Source organism: Palaemon carinicauda, chromosome 43 (genome assembly GCF_036898095.1).
Source record: "Palaemon carinicauda isolate YSFRI2023 chromosome 43, ASM3689809v2, whole genome shotgun sequence".
Lineage (NCBI taxonomy): Eukaryota > Metazoa > Arthropoda > Malacostraca > Decapoda > Palaemonidae > Palaemon > Palaemon carinicauda.
This window is the reverse complement of record NC_090767.1, coordinates 19,979,681-19,992,108: the sequence shown is the minus strand read 5'-3', so window position 1 is coordinate 19,992,108 and position 12,428 is coordinate 19,979,681. Positions and strand designations below refer to the sequence as shown.

General features: G+C 34.2%; 1 long non-coding RNA gene across 1 annotated transcript in view; it reads left to right on the top strand.

The window, feature by feature from the left end:
- Nucleotides 1-12,428, top strand: part of LOC137633440 (uncharacterized) — a 376,441-nt gene that overhangs the window by 96,938 nt on the left and 267,075 nt on the right. The window lies entirely within an intron of this gene.

Genomic DNA, 12,428 nt, shown 5'->3' with positions numbered 1-12,428 from the left:
GTCAATCTGTCAGATCTTCAGAGACATTTAATTCACTCAAGGCATCTTTCATGAATTACTCCTTTCGAAATTTCAACTTTATTCTAGAATTTATATCCGAAATGCTGCTTGTTCTTGAACAAATTTATTTAGATTAGTTCAATCTTAAATATTTTCAATTTTCAATTTTAACTAGTCATATTTTAGTCTTAAAATTTGATTAATTTCTTTATTTTTTAAAGCATTATTAATTCATATCTTAGTACTTCATATGGTCAACATTTTTCACTTTTAACCAGTCATAATTTAGTCTTTAAAATTTGATTAATATCTTCAATTTCCATCATTATTAAGTTCGGTCTAGGTGCTTCACATGGTCAACATTTTCAGAATTGGTTTTTATGGCATGAACATTTTAAGTATTTTCCTTTTTAAGCTCTGAAAGAATTTAAACTTTTGATATTTAGGCTTCTCTGTAATTTAAGACCATCTGAATATTCCTACGAAGTTAAATTAGCCTCAGAGCAAAGAAATAGTTTGAGGTTTTAAGTTTGTTCAAACCTACAAGGAACAAGACAGATATAAGCTACAGTAATTGTTTGTTTAATAAGGTTAGTCATTAACTAAGCAGAAAGGTGTGAAATAATTTAAAGCATTAATTCAGTAGTCATGAAAATGAATTTGATCACTAAAGGTATTCTTTGAAAGTGTTCTGTGATGTAAGGAAACACAGTATGCCTAGGTACTTTCATATATATATATATATATATATATATATATATATATATATATATATATATATATATATATATATATATATATATATATATATATATATATATATATATAAAACATCCTTAAAATATCATTGAAATTGTTCCCTTATAGCTTTTTTCAAGGTCTATAGACCTTGGCTTTTTTATCAATTTAAAGTCTAGAGTTTTCTCTAAACCAGAAATGTCAAATAGATTTTTCAACTTTATAATTGTTATAACTGAGGGAACTGTAACTAATCTAAGATATGAACCCAAATGTATTTTTGGTAAACTAGGATGACCTACAAAAACTTTTAATTAATCAGTCTCGTTAATAATTAATTACTAAATCTTTTAAGTCCTTCGAGTGGATAATTGACCCTCGAAAGGATTTAAGTTTGACATTCCTGCTCTAGACAGTTGTCAATGAGTAATGTTATCTGTGAATTTATATAACTTTTAAACAAGTAATCAATACGTGTGACTGCTGGGTCATTAACTTTGTACTTTACACTCCAACTTTTAAAATCAATTATTTGCATTATTCAAAATTCTTGGAACTGTTAACCTCAAACCATTTCTTTAATTATTCTTCTATTTTCGTGAATCAACCCATTTAGATTTTGTTTACAGTTTATTTTAATGTTTAAACGATTCTTTCATTTTGAGATAGCTTATTTCTGTAATATCACTTTTATCAATTCTATTCCATAACTTTTACTTGGCCTAACTTATGTCTGCAGAGTTCGTGATTTCCATGTTGGTTTCCATTTTGAAATACTTTCAAAATAAGCTAAAATTTTACTTGTCTATCCCTATACTGTAATACAAGCATTGATCCCATAGCTACCTCTATTCAAATAACTGCTAAAGGGAATCCTGTCAAATCCATCTATCTGATTCATTAAGAAATTGACTAAGTTTCTGCATGAATATTCGTCTTTAGTGTTTTTCATCAGTCCTTAATATAACGTTAAGATTGAGCAATTTCTTAATTTGATAGGTTTTAATATTGATGCCATAAGCCAGTGAGAATCAATGTAAAGTTGTTTTGAATTATCAAAGCCATTTTTGAAATCCTGTAGACATAATGGTATCTGTTGAATTAATATTACCAGATAGAAATTGCTTATCCTCTCTCTCTCTCTCTCTCTCTCTCTCTCTCTCTCTCTCTCTCTCTCTCTCTCTCTCTCTCTCTCTCTCTCTCTCTCTCTCTCTTATAAAATTTAGTTTTTTCAGTAAGTTCCTATTCTGTAAAAAGAAAAAAAAAAATTGATGTAACGTACCTTACTTTCCATAAAGTTAAGACGGCGTTTTTATCCATCATTCTCCACTTGTTTTCTTCTCAGAAGTTACTTTCAATACAAATTTAATTCATTTTCTAAGAAAAACATCCTTTGTGGAACATTCCAGCAGTCACACGTAAGATCCTTGTCCAAAATAGCTGAGAAATTGTCCTAAACTTGATGTTCTTGGAGTTGTTAGTTTTGGATAGTAAGCCTAAGAATGACTTCGCTGTTTTCGCTCGAATTTTACTAATTTTAAGGAATGATTCCATTGATATTACATGTAATGACCTTATTCATGTGATCTGCTTCACACCAATATTTACGTAATGTAATTCAAGTGACTTGATGGAAAGACTTAAGGACATAAGGAAGGTTAAAGCTTCAGTTTAGGTATTTGGGGATAGATTGTTAAAGACTTTAGTTCTTAAAAGGTTTGAAGTTAAGGAAGATTTATAAATTAATGGCAGAGTTATAATATAAAAGGATGGGTAGATACAAAATGTTAAGAACTATTAGACTAATTATAGATTTATAAGGATGAGTTGTTGGATTTAAGGTCTAGGAAAGAATATGTAGGCCTATGTAAGAACTTTATTGGTTCTCAAGTCTCAAAGAACATATTGCCTGAAGGGTTGAAGGAAAGAGTAGCTATAAATCTAAAAACCTATCAGAAAGGGGTCAAGGGATGTTGAAGGGAATAGATAAGAGAGAGGTCATGGTGTCAGTGAAGTATAGAAAAAGAGGTCAAGTACAGAAATGGATTAGTTTAAAGCAAAATAGTTAAGATATAGATAGATTGAATGTTAGTTTATTCAAATGGGACTCCATATGGACTATCAGAAAGCAAATGCATTTGTTTATCAGGACAGGATTTTAAGCTGAAAAGTTCAGGGACAAATTTAAAGGAATGTGTATTTATAAATGACTTTATGATTAATTTGTTCTTCTATAATGAAATTAATAATGATTAATGTAGGAATAGTTAATGAGACTAAAGGGGATAGTTCATAAATTCATTCTAGAATGGCAGTCTAGAGAAGGCATAACTCTTGGTAGCCTTTTGAGAAAGATTTAGAGAAACCATTTCTGTGTTCAAATAGTTTAGATTTAGATAGAGGAAATTTTTAGAAAATAACTTGAATTTCATCTTATTGGAGAGGGCAGCTTCCAGAATGTTTCCTTAGGCGGACAATAATCATAAACATTAATAACAAAGACATTTTCAAACGAAGAAAGATTTGAATAAGATCTTTAAGCAAACGAAGTGAGGGGATGAGTTAGTTTTTTTAAGCTGGTTTGAAGTATGTCACACTTAGGTAACTTCTAGAACAATCTGTGCTTGAAACACTAGTGATTTAAAACTTCTATTTCCCTTGTGTTGGAACCTAAATCATGCAGACATTGCTTAGAATCAACATAAGAATCGTTTTCATTTGCACTTTCAGTTGTCTTTCTAAGATGGTTTAGATTCAAGGAAAATTAATAGTCAGGCAAGTGGTCTTTATATGGCAATTGTACTTTATGTATAGAGTAGAAGTTGCATTTAAATTTTTATTAATATTTCAACTTGTGTCAATTGCTAAAGGTGATGTTTTTATATTGCAATTATATTGTCTACTTATGCATTGCTAATGACTTCTTTTTATATATTGCTATTCTATTTTTCTATTTATACATTATTATATCTTTTGTTTATGCATTATTACTGTATTCTATATTTATACATTACTACTGTATCTTCTATTTATAATTTCTACTGTATTTTGTCATTTTGATATGGAAATACAGCTGTTTTAACAATGAAAAACTCAGAAAAGACATTAGCCATGTAAAGTACAAGAGACTTATAATCGTAAAGTTAAAGATGTTATAGAAGACATAAAAAAACATCCATGGCTTAGCCTTGAATGTCTTAAGATGTCTTCTATAATGTATTTTACTTTACGAATGTCTCTTTTGCACTTTACTTGGTTAATGTCTTTTATGCGCTTTTTATTGTTAAAATAGTTGTATTTTCAGATCAAAAGGACATAATACAGTAGAAATTTATGAACAGATGATACAGTAGTAATGTATGAATAGAAGATACAGTAGTGATGTATAAAATAGTAAATACAGTAGTAATGTATGAATAGAAAATACAATTATAATGTATAGGAAAGCAGTAAAACTTTGACTAATTTTATAAAATTTATTACAATGTATAATTTATGAAACTAAAATTGTGAATAATAGAAATAAAAACTTCTATACGATATATTTATTTTCATTACCATTACAACCATATCAAAGAGTATATTGAACAAAATAAAAACTATAAATAAAAAAAATATTAAAAGTATTCAGTGACCTGGAGTGTTCTCCTTAATCTAACGTTCATATGACTGAGTGTTCTCCCCAGTCGTCCCCCTCCCTCTTCTGGTACCAGTAAAATGCCTTCATTCTCTCTCCTCTGAAAGACCAGAGATCTCATGAAGTATAAAACCTTGGTTTTAACTATGATAAACCACAATTGTTCTTTTATAAGACTGGTTTATTCCCTTCCAATGTAGAGAGTTCGTTCATTCTTCCACTGGTGATAATGAGAGAAATATGTAGTCTCTTTGTATGAAAGTATTATGAAAATGAAGACTATTTTACTATGGTATTCATGTTCAGTTCAATTTTCAAAGTATATTCATTCCTGACAACTCTAAGTCTTGTGATAATAATTCATTTTAGCCTCAAAATTAGTTATCTTTAAAGTATATGTTACTTTAACTCTGGGTTTAAGCATAGTAGACCGAGTCGACTATTTTGTGTTAAAACTTACTTTTAAATTTTGAATTAAGAAAAACAAATACGTTTAGATAATGTTTTTTTATTGTAGAAGATTATTTTCCATACACAAAACAGGTTTCAATACACTTAATAGCAATATTAAGTATAAATATGAATACACTACGAAGTCAATGACAAACTATATCAAAATCTTTAACCCCGTTTTCTAACAAACTCAACCAACGACAGAAAATCATAGAAAACGGAAATTTCAGATCTCATAAAATGGGATACTAAAGTAATACGTTATCTTTAATTTTTCTGAACATTGGAACGAGTTTGAAGTTAAACATTTGAGGTTACAAGCGTCATGATTGTGTAAATTAGTTAAGTTTTCAATAAAAAAAAGAGAAGGAAATGGAAAGCCCACCAAGGCCCGCCCCTTCCCACCTGGTAACAGAACACTAATTAGGCATTTTGTTTTTGAACGAACAAAGTCACCAGGCCCTTGAATGCTTTCCATTTCCTTCTCTTTTTGAAATGTTTTATTGAAAATCTTACAGACATCAATGCAATGATCGTGAATTAAATACGCCAAGAATAGTATGAAGTTTTCGAGATAATGTTATAGTATTCTAATTTTGACATCTTAAATGATAAACCTTTAAGCAATGACAGAAAAAGGGGATTTTTTTTCTCAAATCTAAATTTTCTTTTAGAAACAATAATTAAATGATAAAATGGTTGGAGGGAGTGGAGACCTCATCAGTCTTATATCACAATTCCACCACGATCAATTACTCCAGAATCCTTTCGCCCTCTCAAAAGCAGACAGGAACCACAACTGCCCCAAAGGATCTCTCTCATCCGTCCCATTTCATGTGCAGGATTGAGTCGGGTAAAGGAGAAGACACGTGCAAACCACTGCCCTGACTATCCTTACTACTCCTCCTAGCAGATAGGCAGATCGGACCGAAGTACACATTAACCTTGCACGTGGACCACACAAAGTCAATTCAGTTCCATGTGTAATACATTCTCAAATAAGTCCCCTTTTGGAAGCTACATGGAGAGAATCTAATTTAAGATTTTATTAAAAGCTGAACAATCCTTAAATTAACAGTCAGCCTATGTACAAAGCTGAACAACCCTTAAACTAAGAGTAGGTCTACCTACAAAGCAGAACAACCCTTTAACTAACAGTAAGGCTACATACCAAACAGATTTTACCAAAGTGTCACATTGTCTAGTACTTATTCCTATCATACAAACACACCAACTAATCGAACAGTAGGCCTACTCGATAAAAAATTAGTACAGTATAAACACACACACACACACACACACACACACACACACACTACCCAGCCCTGAATAGATTCTATTGATATTAGATGCTCCTGAACATTTCTTACTAAAACAAAATATTGAAAAGCTGAAGGAGATTTTGAATGAGTTGGAATCCTCCTCTCTGACTTTGAAGTCAGTCTACCTTCAATGAAATATCTTTGGCTTCATAAACTTCGTATTTCCTATCTTAAAAGTCAGTAGATTCTTTGATAATTTGAAAAATTAATTATCTTAAAACGTATTATGTGAAATAAATATATTTTTATGAGTTTATCAGATAAAATTAATATGAAAGTTAAAACTTAGGAAACTGATTTATATTAGGCCATTATATGGTTTGGAAAAGGTTATTAACAATGTTAAAAACATCTATGGGTATGATCGTATCCCTCTTTAACTGTTAAATTATCCGTAATGTTAAGGATAGTGGAGGATCTACAGTTATCCTAGATATGGCTCAACTAGTTAGCTTCTAACCAAGATGTCTCCACTAGGCCTATCATGAATACTGAAGACAAATGAAACTCGATTTGGAAAGAATTAAGGCCAAGACTTGCAAAGTGTTTCTATATTTCAATGCGATGAACTAATGGCTTTACTCTTTTATCGAAAAAATAATTTTATTTATTAAAAGACTTTTGAAAAACAATCAGAATTATAAAGTATCTTATTCATTGGGTATCATTTGTAAATATCATTGCTTATGGTCAAAGCAGAAGGCTGAAACTTGTCCATTAAAAACGAATTGTTTGAAAAAACCTTAAACTTGTCCATATTATAAAAAGAATATTTTTATAACTGCATATTTAACTCAACACCTTGCCTATCACCTCATCTTAATGTGGCCACGTATAATGTTAATATATTAAAAGATTCATAAAAATAACTTAATATAATTTTGAGAATCTATAGATAAAAACAATTAGGATAGACCAATCTGGTAAAGTGAGCAATTCATTAAGCTATTTAAAAATTCTTTAGATTTAATCTACAATTAATGCAAAAACAAGTGAAATTACTTTTGATTAACCTGTGGATTTGCTATTTCATATATTTATTTAATTTACTCATTATGAAAACTTTAAAATCTATGATTCAACTATGAAATTAATTTAGGCACCAGAATTATTTAGATTATTATCAAAAAGCTTTGATTTGAAACTTCCCCTTTGGCCAATTATGGAAGGAAACAGATATTGTCTGTCATGAAATTTGAATTCTTAGAGCTGCCTACTGAACAAAGTTTACCCTAATTTCAATATTTAAACTCAATCTCGTGATTTAAACTCAATCTCATGATTTAAACTCAAGTGATTTAAACTCAATCTCATGATTTAAACTCAAGTGATTTAAACTCAATCTCATGATTTAAACTCTCATGATTTAAACTCAATCTCATGATTTAAACTCATGATTTAAACTCAATCTCATGATTTAAACTCAATCTCATGATTTAAACTCAAACGATTTAAACTCAAACTCATTATTTAAACTCAATCTCATGATTTAAACTCAAATGATTTAAACTCAATCTCATGATTTAAACTATATCTCATTATTTAGACTCAATATTCTATGGTTTACTATAAATCTAGATTAAATCTTTGGTGTTAACCCGAGGTACAGACACTTGCTAACCTTGATTTAACCAGAGAAAACCTAACCTAAGTGTCTCACTAAGATAACCTTTACACAGATCTATTAAAATCAGCTACCGATTAAACTAATTCTCACTAAAGACAGAACTAGTGAAGAGACACTAACTCCTCCTTATAGACTAGATCCTCCTTCTCTTAACACTTACTCCAGACATCATCCAACCATCCGTTCATTGCTTGTTACAACTTGACTGATTTACGAGGAATGCATTGTCCTGCATTCATTAATTCCTAAATTCAATCACAAGTTACTTTAAGATTAAGGTAATATGTACATTAAAATCAATGCAAGCGTGTACGTTTGAAAAGCGTACTGTACCGTATTTTGAGAAAACTATAACTCCATTTAAATAATCTTAACTACAATTTTGTTAAAGATAATTCAGTCGATTATTAACTAAATTTAAGTCAATCAATCAAAATGCCAAGCTATCCCACCAAATCAGTAAAGGTTTTATGTACGCATCTATATGAAAATATGGAAACACTCAATATAACTCGAAAAAGTTGCAAGTTTCAAATACAAAATGAGTGTCTAATTTGTAATTGAAATACTGAGTACATGAAATATCAAGACATTTAAATCTCTAAACACTGATTTTTCAGGATTTTGCTTATAGTATTTACATAAATTCTGATAATTTGCTTTGAAGATGAATGTACTAACTTCTAGTTTTAGATTACCCTAAGTTACTACACATTTACTCAACATGGACGTAAGTTAACTAAAGTCTTAATGAGTTTAATCAAGTTTATGACATTAAATATATCAGCATTTAAACGTAAGGGACTTTAGCATAAGCAGATCAGAGTTTATTAAACTTTGTTAATTCAACAGTTTTTGGCTTTAGTTGTCTGGAAAGAATAGCGTAGAAATTATGATCTTATAGTGAACAACTTAAATTGTAAATTCAAATCTCAAGTGTCATTAAAATCAAAAGAAATTGGCGAGTTATATAGTTTATTACAATATAACACCAATGATCTGACTTGATGTTTTGTACAAGCTTCAGAGGCTTATCAGAGTAGGTCTAAGTTTTGTGAACTACAAAGTTTCCTTGCATAAAATAAATATAACTTCAGAGTGGTTAAGTTTTGTCAATTACTACACAAGATACATTCCTGTACATCAGTATTATAGTACGTCTTATAAAATCTAACCTTAAAAAGTCATACTTCAGTTTGGACCCCTTTGCCTAATCATGGAGAAATTTTAGAAATACTTAACCGAGAGCAGATTAAACTAAATCAAATTGAAGCCATATGATTTAACCCTATATAAACATCCCATAAGCTAGGTTACCTGATCCTGAATTACACAAATAATGACTTTAATAATCCCTTAATTCCCCTCATCAACATTGGCACTAACTCCCTACTAACAACTAAAACTATATCAACAACAATATATTCAAGAATGTATTACACATTTCTTCTAAAATGACTGACAGCAGTTCTTTATCCCTCCTTTATGTCCTGAACAGAAACAGTAGGAATCAGATATCTTGGGACATTTATAGTCCCAGCTGGACCCCTTTTCAGAGAGCTCAGGGATCTCTCAGTGTAAAGGAAAGCACTGGATTGCAAGACTAATTCTGTCAACACTTTTTGAGAAAGTTATCTAAAATTTTAAAACTAAATTAAAATCTCTCTACATTTTGATTTTCATTGACAGATAAAATTGATAAATTTAGCAGTACAGTTACTAATTTCACATTAACATTGAAATTTCACATTCTTGGACACATTTTAAATCACTCTCTTGACAGAAATAATTTCAACTCAATTTACACAATACATGACAAATTTGATATAGTTTGATTTGAAATGACAGTGTATACATAACAGAAACCTGTTCAATTTGACATTACAATCTCCTACAATTCAAGATTAAAGATCTTAAAAAAATAATTTTAAATTAAATTTCAAAAATATTTAAAAGTATGAAACAACATTTTTGAAATCATTTGAGGCTTTAAAGATCCTTTAACAAGACTGAATTATTATCATGACTAGAATTGACAAGGCAGAATCTACCCTGACAAGATTTCAAGGAAATCAAATTGGACTAAACATGTTCACCATAGCACAGAGTCTAGCATTTTGACAATACAACATAACCAAGTTAAGAATCTTCTTCTCTCATGAAACCAGCAAAAGAATGAACGAGTTCCGTACATGGGAAGTTCATAAACAGCCTAAATGAACAGTGGTTCCAGTCAAAAGCAAGATATATACTTCATGGGCCCTCTGGCCTTTCAGTGGTGAGGAATATGGCAAATTTACTGATACCAGAAGAGGGAGGGGGACAGATGGGGAGGGAGGCTCAGTCATATGAACGTTCCCTTTATTTTAAAATCTTTCCAAATTGGGAGGGGGTAGGATCAAGGAGTGGGAATGGGAGTTCTGAAACTTATAGTTATGTATTAGAGGGAACAATCTGATTCTAACTCAAAGTTAATTTCAAGGTATGTTCATGTAGCTTATGAGAAGATGAGGAATAATACTAATACTAGACAAAGCCCTACCATTTCACACGCTTGCATACTAACCCTCCCACTCCCTAGCCCTACAGGCTATTTCACACCAAAGCCCTCCTAGCCATTTCACACCAAAGACCTCCTGGCCATTGCACACCAAAGCTCTCCAATCCATTTCACACCAAAGTCCTCCTAGCCATTGCACACCAAAGACCTTCTAGCCTTTTCACGCCAAAGCTTTCTTAGCCCTTTCACGCCAAAGCCTTCCTAGCCTTTTCACGCCAAAGCCCTCCTAGCCATTTCACGCCAAAGCCCCTCTAGCCACTTCACACCAAAGCCCCTCTAACCATTTCACACCAAAGCCCCTCTAGCCATTTCACACCAAAGACCTCTTAGCCACTTCACACCAAAACCCTCGTAGCCATTCCACACCAAAGCTCTCGTGGTCATTTCACACCAAAGCCCTCCTAGCCACTTCACACCAAAGCCCTCCTAACCATTTAACACCTAAGTCCTCCCAGTCATTTCACACCAAAGACCTTCTAGCCATTTCACACCAAAGCCCTCCTAGCCACTTCACACCAAAGCCCTCCTAGCCACTTCACACCAAAGCCCTCCTAGCCACTTCACACCAAAGCCCTCCTAGCCACTTCACACCAAAGCCCTCCTAGCCACTTCACACCAAAGCCCTCCTAGCCACTTCACACCAAAGCCTTCCTAGCCATTTCACACCAAAGCCTTCCTAACCTTTTCACACCAAAGCCCTCCTAGCCACTTCACACCAAAGCCCTCCTAGCCACTTCACACCAAAGCCCTCCTAGCCACTTCACACCAAAGCCCTCCTAGCCACTTCACACCAAAGCCCTCCTAGCCACTTCACACCAAAGCCCTCCTAGCCACTTCACACCAAAGCCCTCCTAGCCACTTCACACCAAAGCCCTCCTAGCCACTTCACACCAAAGCCCTCCTAGCCACTTCACACCAAAGCCCTCCTGGCCACTTCACACCAAAGCCCTCCTGGCCACTTCACACCAAAACCCTCCTGGCCACTTCACACCAAAACCCTCCTAGCCACTTCACACCAAAACCCTCCTAGACACTTCACACCAAAACCCTCCTAGACACTTCACACCAAAACCCTCCTAGCCACTTCACACCAAAGCCCTCCTAGCCACTTCACACCAAAACCCTCCTAGCCACTTCACACCAAAACCCTCCTAGCCACTTCACACCAAAGCCCTCCTAGCCACTTCACACCAAAGCCCTCCTAGCCACTTCACACCAAAGCCCTCCTAGCCACTTCACACCAAAGCCTTCCTAGCCATTTCACACCAAAGCCTTCCTAACCTTTTCACACCAAAGCCCTCCTAGCCACTTCACACCAAAGCCCTCCTAGCCACTTCACACCAAAGCCCTCCTAGCCACTTCACACCAAAGCCCTCCTAGCCACTTCACACCAAAGCCCTCCTAGCCACTTCACACCAAAGCCCTCCTAGCCACTTCACACCAAAGCCCTCCTAGCCACTTCACACCAAAGCCCTCCTAGCCACTTCACACCAAAGCCCTCCTAGCCACTTCACACCAAAGCCCTCCTAGCCACTTCACACCAAAGCCCTCCTAGCCACTTCACACCAAAGCCCTCCTAGCCACTTCACACCAAAGCCCTCCTAGCCACTTCACACCAAAACCCTCCTAGCCACTTCACACCAAAGCCCTCCTAGCCACTTCACACCAAAGCCCTCCTAGCCACTTCACACCAAAGCCTTCCTAGCCATTTCACACCAAAGCCTTCCTAGCCATTTCACACCAAAGCCTTCCTAACCTTTTCACACCAAAGCCCTCCTAGCCACTTCACACCAAAGCCCTCCTAGCCACTTCACACCAAAGCCCTCCTAGCCACTTCACACCAAAGCCCTCCTAGCCACTTCACACCAAAGCCCTCCTAGCCACTTCACACCAAAGCCCTCCTAGCCACTTCACACCAAAGCCCTCCTAGCCACTTCACACCAAAACCCTCCTAGCCACTTCACACCAAAGCCCTCCTAGCCACTTCACACCAAAGCCCTCCTAGCCACTTCACACCAAAGCCCTCCTAGCCACTTCACACCAAAGCCCTCCTAGCCACTTCACACCAAAACCCTCCTAGCCACTTCACAC